This window comes from Enhydra lutris, unplaced genomic scaffold, assembly GCF_002288905.1.
Source record: "Enhydra lutris kenyoni isolate GAN:26980312 unplaced genomic scaffold, ASM228890v2 scaffoldscaffold1, whole genome shotgun sequence".
NCBI classification, from domain to species: Eukaryota; Metazoa; Chordata; class Mammalia; order Carnivora; family Mustelidae; genus Enhydra; species Enhydra lutris.
The window spans coordinates 14773898-14787793 of NW_019154085.1; the positions used below are offsets into that span (position 1 = coordinate 14773898).

At 37.1% G+C, this 13896-nt stretch overlaps 1 protein-coding gene across 2 annotated transcripts in view; it reads left to right on the plus strand.

The window, feature by feature from the left end:
• LOC111153967 (calcium responsive transcription factor) overlaps positions 1-11804 on the plus strand; it is a 104883-nt gene extending 93079 nt beyond the window's left edge. For both annotated transcript variants that reach the window (XR_002641054.1, XR_002641061.1), the window contains one exon: positions 11776-11804. The gene's annotated coding sequence lies outside the window, so the exon portion shown is untranslated. The remainder of the gene's footprint in view (positions 1-11775) is intronic.
• The last annotated feature ends 2092 nt before the right edge of the window (positions 11805-13896 follow it).

A 13896-nucleotide genomic window follows, 5' to 3' on the forward strand; every position in this document is an offset into this window, starting at 1 on the left:
CTGAGCCGAAGGCAGAGGCTTTAACCCACTGAGCCACCCAGGTGCCCCAAGAAATAGACTTTTATATACATACAATGGCATATTATTCAGCCATAAAAAAGAACAAAATCTTGCCATTGGCAACAACATGGATGGAGCCAGAGAGTATCATGCTAAGGGAAATAAGTCAGTCAGAGAAAGACAGAGATACCTCATGATTTCACTCGTATGTGGAATTTAAGAAACATAAAAATAAAATAAAGGGAAAAAAAGAAAGACAAAACAAGAAATAGCCTTTCTTAAAAAAAGATTTTATTTACTTATTTGACACAGAGAGAGAGCGATCACAAGTAGGCAGAGAGGCAGGCAGAGAGAGAGGGGGAAGCAGGCTCCCCGCTGAGCAGAGAGCCCGATACGGGACTCAATCCCAGGACCCTGGGATCATGACCTGAGCCGAAGGCAGAGGCTTTAACCCACTGAGCCACCCAGGTGCCCGTTAGTGGAGTCTTTTGAGTTTTCTATATATAGTATCATGTCATCTGCAATAGTGAATGTTTTACTTCTTCCTTAATGATTTGGATGCCTTTTATTTCCTTCTGTTGTCTGATGGCTGTGCCTAGGATTTCCAGTCGTATGTTGAATAAAGTGGTGAGAATGGCTTCTTTGTCTTGTTGCTAACCATAGGGGGAAAGTTCTCATTTTTCCCCCATTGAGTTTGATATTAGCTGTGGGATTTTCATATACAACCTTTATTATGTTGAGGTATATTCCTTCTAAACCTACTTTGTTGAGGGTTTTTATAATGAATGGATATTGTACTTTGTCAAATGCTTTTTCTGCACTTATTGAAGTGATCATATGGTTTTTATCCTTTTTCTTAATGATGTGCTATATCTCACTGATTTGTTTGGGAATATTGAACCACTGTTGCATCCCAGGAATAAATGCCATGTGATCATGGTGAATGATTATTTTAATGTTTTGTTGGTCTTGGTTTGCTAATATTTTGTTGAGGATATTTGTATCTATGCTCATTGGAGATACTGCCCTGTAGTTCTCTTTTTTTGTGGTGTCTTTATCTGGTTTTGGTATTGGGGTGATACTATACTCAGAGAATGAGTTTGGAAGTTTTCTTTCCTCTTCTATTTTTTGCAATAATTTGAGAAGAATGGATATTATCTCTTCTTTAAATGTTTGGTAGAATTTGCTTGTTAAGGCATCTGCTCCTGAATTGTTTGTTTTGGGGGAGTTTTTTTGATTAATGATTAATTTCATTGCTGATAATCAATGTGTTCAAATTTCCTATTTCTTCCTAATTCAGTATTGGGAAGTTATATGTTTTAAGGAATTTGTCCATTTCTTCTAGGTTGTCCCAATTTGTTGGCATATAATTTTTCATATTCTCTTATAATTATTTGTATTTCCTTAGTGTTGGTTGTTATTTCTCCTTTAATTTGTGATTTTGTTCTCTCTCTCCTTCTCTCGAGCTCATCTGCTCTCACATCTCAAGAATGTACTTTCAATTTAATAAACCTTCCTGCTTGTGTTGCTCCTTTGCTGTCCTGGGTCTGTCCTTGAATTCTTTCTGGTGATGAGAAGAAGGATCTTCAGCAACATCTTTGGGATGGGTTGGGTGGAGGTCCCAGGGCCTGGGGTCTCTTAAGTTCACCTGGCAACAGTTTAACTTATATTTACTTTAGCTGGTTCCAAAATATGATAATAAATAACATTTATTGAGTGCCAGATGCTTTGTACTTACCAGTTAATCCTCACACCTGGCCTGGGTATTACTATCCCAATTTTATGGAAGAAAAACAAACAGGTAGATTAAGTACCTTGCCCAAGATTATACATAACTAGGAAGCCAAGAAGCCAAGAATCCTATAGCCATATAGCTATATAATCCTTCCTATAGCTAGGAAGCCAAGAATCAAAGATCTAAACTCAAAACCTTTTTACCCCAAAGTCTGTTTTAAAATCAGATTTAACTCTAAATTAAACAATTCATGAACTGTCAGAATTCACCACATGGAAGAATATACTTCCTGCCAATCTAGAGTCTGTAAATTAAAAGATAAGGGACTGTAGGATATGCATTAATATATTAATGGGGGAACTAATATTTTTTCCTAAGTAGTATTAACACTTCAGTTTTATTTGCAACCCATCTTGATATTCAAAATATCTTGCAGGACAATATTTAATTAAAAAGATATTATAAAGATTTGATAAACAGAGGGATGATATTTAAGTTTTCTTTCTTTCTTTATTTTTAATATAAGTTCTGCACCCAACATGGGGCTCAAATTCAAACCCCAAAATCAAGAGTTGCATGCTCTACCTAGTGAGCCAGCCAGACACCCTGAGGGGCAATTTTCAAGGAACGTTGGCACTGAACTACTGTCTTAGATTTTGTAGACCAAATAGTTCAAAGGATATTTAAGTTGGAAAGTAAGCATTACATTCTGTAATTCATACACATTTGAAGCTCTCTAGATTTTAGATCTTTTCTAGTTTGCCAAGAGTTTATGAATAGATGTTGACTTTTGTCACATACCATATCTTTTGAGATCATTATATGATTTTCCTCCCTTAGTCTGTTACATTTGTGAAATGCATAGATTGTTTTTTTAAGTTTTTATTTTAATTACAGTTATCATACAGCATTGTGTTAGTTTCAGATGTACAATATAGTGATTCAACCGTTCCATATATCACTCTTTGTTCATGACTACAAGTATACTCCTTAATCTCCATCGTCTGTTTAACCCATCCCCCTACCTCTCTTCCCCTCTGGTAATCATAAGTTTGTTTTCTATATAAATTGGTATTTAAATGATACATGTCATACATATCTTCTGGTCCATATGCACACATTTTCTCCAGCTACATAAAGATAGTTGGATCATTGGATATGCATATCTTTAGCTTTCCCAGATACTGCCAAACTGATTTGCAAACTGACTGTACCCATGTATATTCTCACTAACAGTGTATGATAATTGCAGTTTCATATCTTTTGTTGTCAGACTTCCTAATTTTTCAAAACTGATATTTATTGTTTGTTAAATTGAGGTTTTAATTTTCATTTCCTTAAGTGCAAATGAGTTTGAGTACCTTTTCAGTATTTGTTCACCATTTATATTTCCCTTCCTGTGAATGGCCAATCCAAATATTTTGCCCATTTAAAAACTTAGTTTCTTCTCAAGAAACAAGAAAAGTCTCAAATACACAACCTAACCTAACACCTAAAAGAACTAGGGAAAGAACAGCAAAGAAAGCCTAAACCCAGCAGGAGAAGAGAATTAATAAAGATTAGAGCAGAAATCAATGAAATAGAAGCCAAAAGAACAGTAGAACAGATCAACGAAAATAGGAGCTGGTTCTTTAAAGGAATTAATAAGATCAAAAAAGCCAGACTTATCAAAAAAGAGAGTGAGAAAGAGAAAGGACCCAGATAAAATCATGAGTGAAACAAGAGAGATGACAATCAACACCGAAGAAATACAATTATAAGAACATATTATGAGCAAATATATGCCAACAAATTAGGCAATCTGGAAGAAATGGATGCTTTCCTAGAAAAGTATGAACTACCAAAACTGAATCAGGAAGAAATAGAAAATGTGAACAGACCCATAGCCAGCAAGGAAATTGAAGTAGTAGTAACAAATCTCCCAACAGGGGGGTCGGTGGGGGTGGGTAGGGATAGGGTGGCTAGGTTATGGACATTGGGGAGGGTATGTGCTATAGTGAGTGCTGTGAAATGTGTAAGCCTGATAATTCACAGACCTGTACCCTGGGGCAAATAAGACATTATATGTTAGTTTAAAAAAAAAAAAAAAAAAAGAAAAAGAAAAGAAAAGAAAAATCTCCCAACAACAACAAAAAAGTCCAGGGCCAGATGCATCCCAGAGGAATTCTACCAAATGTTTAAAGAAGAATTAATACCCATTTTTCTGAAGCTGTTACAAAAGAAAAAAAAGAAAAGAAGAAATGGAAGGAAAACTTCCAAACTCTTTCTAGGAAGCCAGCATTAACCTTCTCCTTCCAAAACCAGACAAAGACCCCACCAAAAAGGAGAATTGTAGGCCAATATCCCTGATGAACATGGATGCAAAAATTCTTACCAAGGTACTAGCCAATAAATCCAACAGTACTTTAAAAGGAGTATTCACCACAACCAAGTGGGATTTATTCCTGGCCTGCAAGGGTAGTTGAACATCTGCATATCAACCAATGTGATACAATGCATTAATAAAAGAAAGGACAAGAACCATATGATCCTGTCAATAGATGCAGAAAAAAAATTTGATGAAATACAGCATCCTTTCTTTTTTTTTCTTTTTTAAAGATTTTATTTATTTATTTGACAGAGATCACAATTAGGCAGAGAGGCAGGCAGAGAGAGAGGGGGAAGCAGGCTCCCCACTGAGCAGAGAGCCTGATGCGGGGCTTGATCCCAGGACCCTGAGATCCATGACCCGAGCCGAAGGCAGATGCTTAATCCACTGAGCCACCCAGGTGCCCCAATGGTAGCTTTATGCCACCAAGTTTTACTAAGTTTTTTTTAATGCATAACATAATTATATTTTGTTAAAATATATATGTGCATCATTGAATATATTTGGAAAAATGGGGGGAAATGTACACTGAGTTGTCATGGTTGTCTCTGGATCACACGTATTTACACATAATGACACAAAGTTGGCTAAAAGGAAGAGAATTTTTACTCAAATTTCAAGATACCTGATGATCTTTCCAAATATTTATTTTTTATTTCATTTATTTAAACAAAAACAACAACAATTCATCCATTTCTTCCACCCCTCAACCCTGTCTCTGGCAACCATCAATCCATCCTCTGTATCTATGAGCTTGGTTTTTATTTATTTAAATTTTTTTTTTTTTTAGATTCCACATATAAGAGAGATCATACAGTGTTTCTCTTTCTCTTTCTTATTTCACTGAACATAATGCCTTTGAGGGGCACCACTAAGTTTTAAGATGGTTTGTTATATAAGAATTGTAGAATAAGGGGCGCCTGGGTGGCTTAGTGGGTTAAGCCGCTGCCTTTGGCTCAGGTCATGATCTCAGGGTCCTGGGATCGAGTCCCGCATCGGGCTCTCTGCTCGGCAGGGAGCCTGCTTCCCTCTCTCTCTCTCCCTCTCTCTCTGCCTGCCTCTCTGTCTACTTGTGATCTCTCTCTGTCAAATAAATAAATAAAATCTTTAAAAAAAAAAAAAAAGAATTGTAGAATAAAAAGACCATGGGAACCTTTTAGAAGAATGTTGTGATAGGTGCAACTTAATAGTTTTTAGTCTCTGGAGATAGTAAGAGAATCAAACAAACCATGTTCAGTCATCCTGATGACATTGGGAATAGGGTCTTATGGCAAACTGCAAGTTGTTCTCCCCAAATCCATCTCATAGTATCAGCTAGGCATATGGATTCCTAGTGTGAAATAGAATTTTCCAGTATCCTTTCCAGCTAGATGTAGGTGTTGACTAAGGTCTTGCTCATGGAATATGAGAAGTGAGTGCAACTTCTATGTTATCTAGGAGGAACTGGTCTTTCATTTCCACTTTCTCTTCCTTTCTATAAGCTGATTAATGAGGACAGCATCCTGGGGGTTGGAAGAGCAGTGAGAAGGGGAGAACTATGGTCCTTAAGTCTTTGTGGAATGAAGTTGCCTATTACCTGGACAGTTTTCCTCCCTTAAGACTGTTACAAGACAATGCTTTAAATTCTTGTCTTATTTAATCCGCTGCACTTTGTATCTGTGTTACATTAGTCTACTCCCACTCCCCACCCCCACCCCTTAACTTAAACGGGTAGTTAAAAATAGGAGTGGAGAGACAGAAAGATAATAGGATTCCTAGGAGCACAGCCTAGGAAGCTGGCAAGATTGGAAATTATCAAGACATCACTTTAAAGCAAAATCTGTAAAGGGGGGATTGGGAAGCTAAAAGGGAAAGTAAGTTGCTGTCTTTTATTAATCATATGCTGACTCAGCTGGTCAGTTACTGGTCACTCAGGTCTCTGGAATTTATAATCACTTCTATAACCTCTATTGTTTTTTAATAGTTATTACAGCTGACTGATGAGAAATAAAATTCATAATGCATAAAATATTACACAAAATGTCCTAACTGGCTTTTAGAATTCTTGCCTTTTGTCCATATCCCAGTCAAGTGGAACAACTACACCTCTCTCTCTAATGATAAACTATACATAAGGAGACGTTTACCATTTTAACTATTTTAAAGTGTACAGTTCATTACCATTCAGTACATTCACACTGTTGTGCAACCATCACCACTATCCATCTCCAGAACTTTTTCATCATCTCTAACTTGAACTCTATAACCATTAAATAATAATTCCCCATCCTACACCACCCTAAGTGGTCCTCTTTTTTTGGTAATAAAATATTAATAAAACATCAGAAAACTTTTAATAAGACTGAGTGGTTAACTGTAAACAGTAAGAAGATATAATTGGAAAAGTAGACTTTTGTATGCCATTTCTGTTTGTGAAATTATTCAGATGAGGATATATTCTCTACGGAGGCTGCTTGATTTCTCATCTGGAAACCTAAAAACTAAATTGAGACATTTTTTTCTTTAATTTTCTACTCTCCCTCTTGATTTGTACTGAAATAAGCTTTTGTTTCATTTGTACTTATTTCTTGAGGGCACTATTTTCCATCTGCTTATTCACAGCTGGAAACCATAATCTTCTTTTTTTTTTTTTTAATTTTTATTTTGAAACCATAATCTTCTTGATCTGCTAATGTGTTTCACTATGATGAATCATGTGATAAACAAAAGCTAATGATCCTTTTGGAGATAAATATGAGAATATAATGCTCAGTAAACAAAGATCTTTCCCCTTAACTAAATCCATTATAATAAAATAGGTAAGGTGAAATAAGTAAAAATATATAACTTTTTTCAGAAATGTCTTTTAAAAACTGTGAAGCATTTCATGTTTTAATCATTGTTGAGTTGACTGCCTTTAATATGTGTCAAACTATCAATTTAAGTAGGAACTACTCAATCTCAGATTTTTAAAAAGTGTTACCTTTTTTTTTAAGATTTTATTTATTTATTTATTTATTTATTTATTTATTTGATGAAGAGAGAGAGACAGCAAGAGAGGGAACACAAGCAGGGAAGCAGGAGAAGGAGAAGCAGGCTGAACAGGGAGCTTGACATGGGGCTCTATCCCAGGACCCTGGGATCATGACCTGAGCTGAAGGCAGAGCCTAACGACTGAGCCACCCAGGTGCCCCATCCTTTTTGATTACTATTAAAATTTTGTTGTAATATGGAAAAGTAAAGCCATATGAGTCATAGTGCTTAACCTCCGACACTATAGATCTTATAACCTTAATTCCAAATAAGCTGATAATTATTAATGTACTTTATTACTCAAACAAAAAATAAAAGCCAATAAATCAAATGAATATACAAATGAAAAGAATTATCCAAAAAAACTGAAAACCAGTGCCAGATATAGTTCCTAAGAATGCTACTAGATTAATGTCAGAAATATCACACGTTCTTTACTTACTATGAAGAATGTAGGGGAAAAAAGTAATTGAGATGTACGGTTGTACCACATACATGGGCTAGAGATCACACGGAGGTTTTTTTCTTTTCTATTTTAAGATTTTTTTATTCTTTTTAAAAAAGATTTTATTTATTTATTTGACAGAGAAAGGGATCACAAGTAGGCAGAGAGGCAGGCAGAGAGAGGGGGGGAAACAGGCTCCCTGCTGAGCAGAGAGCCTGACTAGGGGCTTGATCCCTGGACCCTGAGATCATGACCCGAGTGGAAGGCAGAGGCTCAACCCATTGAGCAACCCAGGCACCCTAAGATTTTATTTTTAATCTCTATGCCCAAAGTGGGGCTCAAACTTAACAACCCCAAGATCAAGAGTCAGCCAGGTGCCCCTTATTTTCTTTTTAATTCTTATTGTATTGATGTAGGAAAGAAATAATACTTGGTACATAACAAGAGATCTCAGATATTGATTAACTTGTATTTGAATTAGAGCAATTGGGTTTCAAAAAAAGCTGCTTTCTTAGAAAAAGAACCCTCTCCTAATCTCAAAATTTTCTTTTCTTCACATTTAAGTAAAAGGAAATAATCTAAAAAGAGAAAATGTTAATTTACAAGTAAAATTTTCCTGTAATTTCTTTTTTCTGCTTTATTTTTTTCTTTTTTCTTCTTGATTAAAGATTTTTTTTCCTCTACTGTACACTGTGGAAGTCTTAACTTTCAATTAACTTCCCAGCTACCATGGAATGTTCATTATAGATGAAAGTGAAGTGGTTTTCTTTCATGTTTCAACTGAATTTTAATTACTGTATTCTGTGTGATTGGAAGAGTATAGGATTACATGTTGCCTTGGGAAAGATATCACGAGGTCTAGGACAACAAATGAAATTTTAATCTTGTCAGGGCCTTGCTTTAAAACTCTCATTTGACATGGAATGAAATCTAAATCATTGAATCAGTATTCAGGACCCAATGTGAACTAGTTGCAACCTTTATGTTCCCAACCTCATCTTCTTCCTTCTTCCACCCTAGTTAGACTGCTCAAGTAAATCATGATCTCTTCAAAATTCAGAGGAGAATTTCCTTGGGAAATTCTTGGGAGTCAATCCTTAAGCATACTCTTTTCAGACTTCTCTCTTTTTCCTTTTTCTGACATTCTTTCAAGATCTAGTTTGGGTACCACTTCCTTCCTTAATTGTAGTAATCACTTGGTGGTATCTCCCTGCATATCTGTCCACTGAATGTCCCCACCCTTTAAGAATTCTCTTTATTCTATTTATATTTCTTTCTCTGTCTTATGTTTCTGATCTGGCTTTTCAGTCTTGAGTGCTAAAGAGGTTGTTAGACATAGACCTAAGTAGAAAATAACATTGGTGTAAAATTCAGTTATAACTAATAGATATGAATTTTGCATTTCTCTTTTGCTAGCCTGCTCTGTGACCTTGTACCAATTAAACTTTCTTGAACTACAGTTGTCTAATCTGTAAAATGAAGAGAATTCCATTTGCTTTGCAATGTTAGTTTGAGAATTAGAGATAAAATATGTAAAGCACGTTGTATTATGTACATAGTAAACATTCAACAAACTACTACGGGTACTTGATTTTTGTCCCCATTCTAGTGGTAGCCACCAATAGGAAGCCCTGTTGAGTTAATTTGCACGGTTGATTTGCATCTACCTTTCCTCTTATGGGGATGCTGAAGGACATCTTTTATTTATTTATTTTTAAAGGGTTATTTGAGACAGACAGAAAGAGAGAGAGAACACCCAGGTGGGAGGAGGAGCAGAGGGAGAGGGAGAGAAGCAGACTCCCCGCTGAGCGTGGAGTCTGACATGGGCTTGATCTCACAACCCTGAGACTCTGACCTGAGCAGAAATCAAGAGTCAGACACTTACCTGACTGAGCCACCAAGGCACCCCCTGAAGGACATCTTACGTGCTTAGGAAATCCGGGGAATCTGAGGTTCTCAGCTGGGGATGATTTTGCCTCCAGTTTTGCCCCCAAGATGTATGGCTTTGTCTGGGGACGTTTTTGGTGGTTCCAGCTGGAAGATACTATTGGCATTTACTGGGTAAAGGCCAGGAATGCTGTTGAACAGTCCACAATGAACAGGGCAAAAAAAAAATTAGTCCAGTCCAAATGTCAATTGTACTGAGGATGAGAAATCCTGCTTTCAACTCATCATCTTATGGACTCTGAAAAGACAGCACAATATAGTCAAAAAAAGTCCAAGATTAAGGAGTTTTGGGTTCTAGTTCTAGTTCCTGCACAAATGGTGCATTGCAGGACAAGTAATTTAACTTATTCTTCTATCCTCTGTTTGCTACCATGTAAATTAGCTCTAGAGCTACACTGTCCAATATGGCAGTCATTAGCCACAGGTGTCTACTTAACTTAAAATTAAGTAAAAGTAAAAAATTTCTCTGGTGGTCAAGTCACATTGCAGTTGCTCAGTAGCAGTGTATGGCTAATGGCGACTGCACTGAACAGCACAAATGTGGAAAATTTGCATCATTGCAAAAGTTTTTATTGAACAGGCTGGTCTAGAGACTTCATTACATTCAGAATCAAGCCTTGATTTTTCAATATTTATAATGGAGATATGAATGACATGATCTCTAAGGTAACTTTCAGTTCTCCAGTTTTGTGATTCTGATTTTTTTAAATTTTAAGTAAACTTTGTGCCACATGTGGGCTCAAACTCATGACCCCGAGGAGCACCTGGATGGCTCAGTTGGTTGAGTGTCCAACTCTTGGTTTGGGATCAGGCTGTGATATCAGGGTCCTGGGATTGAGCCCCGCATTGGGCTCCACGCTCTGTGCAGAGTTTGCTTGTCCCCCTCCCCCACCCTTCTCAAGTAAATAAAATCTTTAAAAAAAACTTCACAACCCTGGGATCAAGACCCACATGCTCTGCCAACTGAGCCAGCCAATCACCCTTAGTTTTCTCACTCTGAAGGAGAATACATAAAGTAATGTACTTTAATAAAAGAATGGTAGATGGGTGGCTAAGAGACTTTGGAATTACCTATATTCTAATCAGTGCAATCATAATTAGAGCATTTGTCTTTACATGTCTGACCCTGAAGCTTAAACAACTTTATGGTACCTACAACAAAGATAAGGACTAGACTTCCAGTTTCTGGTTTAGCATTAAGATCTTCAAAGTCATGGGGCACCTGGGTGGCTCAGTTGTTAAGTGTCAGCCTTCAGCTCAGGTCATGATCCTGGGGTCCTGGGATAGACCCCCACGTCGGACTCCCTTCTTGGTTAGAGGCCTGCTTCTCTCTCTCCCACGCCGCCTGCTTGTGTTCCCTCTCTTGCTATGTCTCTCTCTGCCAAAGAAAGAAAGAAAGAAAGAAAATCTTAAAAAAAAAAAAAAAAAAAGTCCTCACTCCATCCTAATACCAAGTAAAATGCCAAACAAACTGAAAACTCAGTTCTACTTAGCTCCATCAGAGATGTGAAGTCACAGGGCAAAATAGTACTCCCAAAACTGAAGAGACAGGTGAATATGAAAATTACAACTTATCAGAGCAGAAATCCTTCACAGAATCTTCACTAGGGACCCAGACTGTGATGCGAAAACATAAATTATAACTGATGAACTGCTGGAGGCTCAAAGTGGGTAAGTCTGAGAGTTAAAAAATCTAGAGGGTCCCAGTCATAGGCAGGGGGCACAGTTTCGTGAGTTTTATTTCTAGGAGCTTGATGAAGTTCTCAGAGTAAATATTAGAGAAAAATCCCCTCATGCTTCCGGTATGGGAAGAGGAAAAGGAACCATTTCAAGTAACCAGGGCATTCTGTTCTTTTTTTTTTTTTTTTTTTTTTTTTTAAGATTTAATTTATTTGACAGAGAGAGATCACAAGTAGAGAGAGAGAGAGAGGAGGAAGCAGGCTCACTGCCTAGCAGAGAAAAAAACTGAAAAAATAAAAACAGAATAGCCAAGACCTGTGGAACAACTACAGAAAGAGCAACATATGTAATGGGCACACCAGAGGAGAAAAAAGGAACAGAAGAAATATTTGAAGTGATAAAGTCTGAAAATTTCCCCAAAGTAAGGACAGACACCAAATCACAGTTCCAGGAATCTGAGAGAACACCAAGTAGGAAAAATGCCAAAAAAAGCTACACCTAGACATATCATATTCAAATATTAGAATATCAAAGATATCAAAGATAGAGAAAAATATTTTTTAAAAATTTTATTTATTTATTTTTCAGAGCAAGCACAAGCAAGGGGAGCAGCAGAAAGAGGGAGAACAAGAAGCTTAATGTGGGACTCGATCCCAGGACTCGGATCATGACCTGAGCTGAAGGCAAATGCTTAACTGACTGAGCCACCCACGCTTCCCCAAGATAAGAGAAAAATCTTAAAAGAAGCCAGAGGGGGGAAAGTACCTATTTATAGAGAAGCAAAGATAAAAATTATGTCTGACTAATTTTCATAAATCATTTGAGCAAATAAAGAGTGGAGTGAATTATTTAAAGTACTGAGAGTAAAAACACCTACCTAGAATTCTGTACTTTGTGAAATTATCCTTCAAAAATGAAGGGGGTAAATACCCAGTAGTGCAATTTCAGGGTCATAGAGTAGCTCTATTTTTAATTTTTTGAGGAATCTCCACACTGTTTTCCAAAGTGGCTGCACCAACTTGCGTTTCCACCAACAGTGTAAGAGGGTTCCCCTTTCTCCACATCCTCTCCAACACACATTGTTTCCTGTCTTGTTAATTTTGGCCATTCTAACTGGTATAAAGTGGTAGTGAAAAGAAGGGCCATCTGTATCCCAGTGTTCATAGCAGCAATGGCCACAGTCACCAAACTGTGGAAAGAGCCAAGATGCCCTTCAACAGACGAATGGATAAAGAAGATATGATCCATTTATACAAAGGAATTTTATGCCTCCATCAGAAAGGATGAATACCCAATTTTTGTACCAACATGGACGGGACGGGAGGAGATTATGCTGAGTGAAATAAGCCAAGCAGAGAAAGTCAATTATCATATGGTTTCACTTGTGGAGCATAAGGAATAACATGGAGGAGATTGGGAGGAGAGGAGAAGTGAGTTGGGGGAAATCAGCGGGGGAGATGAACCATGAGAGACTGTGGACTCTGAGAAACAAACTAAGGGTTTTAGAGGGGAGGTGGGTGGGGAGTTGGGTGAGCCTGGTGGTGGGTATTATGGAGGGCACATATTGCATGGAGCACTGGCTGTGGCATAAACAATGAATCTTGGAACACTGAAAAAATAAAATTTAAAAGAAATGAAGGGGGTAGAAATAAAGACTTTCTTAGACAAAATAAATACATAAATAAATAATAAAAAAAAGGGAAATTCTTGCCTTCCAAGCAATATTAAAAGTTCTTCAGAGGGGCACCTGGGTGGCTTAGTCGGCTAAGTGTCCCATTCTTGATTTTGGCTCAGGTCATGATCTCAGGGTTGTTAGCTTGAGCCCTGTGTCAGGTTCCAGGCTGGGTATGGAGTGTGCTTAAGGTTCCCTCTCTCTCTCTCTCTCTCTCTCTCTCTCTCTCTGCCCTTCCCCCCAGCTCACTCTCTGTCTCTCTTAAAAAAATTGTTTTTCAGAGAGAAGAAAAAAGATATAGGTCAGCAACTCCAATCTACGTAAAGAGAAGAAGAGCATCAGAGAAAGAATAAGTGAAGATAAAATAAAACCTTTTATTTTTCAATGCTCTAACAATTATTTAAAGTAATACCAATAATACATTCAATTATGTGTTTATGTATATATGCATTTACATGCTTATGTATAGGTGAAATGAATGGCAGCAATGATACAGGGGATGGAGGGAGGAATTAGGAAATATTTTGTTATTATAAGGCTCTTAAAATATCTGTGAAACAGTATATGGTTATTTAAAAGTGGATTTGCTGAAGGGGTATGGGCACCCGAATGTTTATAGCAGCAGTGTCCACAATAGCCAAACTATGGAAAGAACCTAGATGTCCATCAACAGATGAATGGATAAAGAAGTTGTGGTACATATATACAATGGAATACTGTGCAGCCATCAAAACCCCCCTGAAATCTTGTCATTTGCAACGACATGGATGGAACTAGAGGGTATTATGCTAAGTGAAATAAGTCAATCAGAGAAAGACAATTATATGATCTCTCTGATATGAGGAATTTGAGAGGGGGGGATGCCATGGGGTAAGGGAAGGAAAAATGAAACAAGATAGGACTGGGAAGAGAGACAAACCATAAGAGACTCTTAATCTCAGGAAACACTATTTAAAAGACAGAGATTGTCAAAGTGGATCAAAAAATAAGACTTAACTATAGGTTGTCTATAAGAAGCAGACTTTAAATATAAAGAC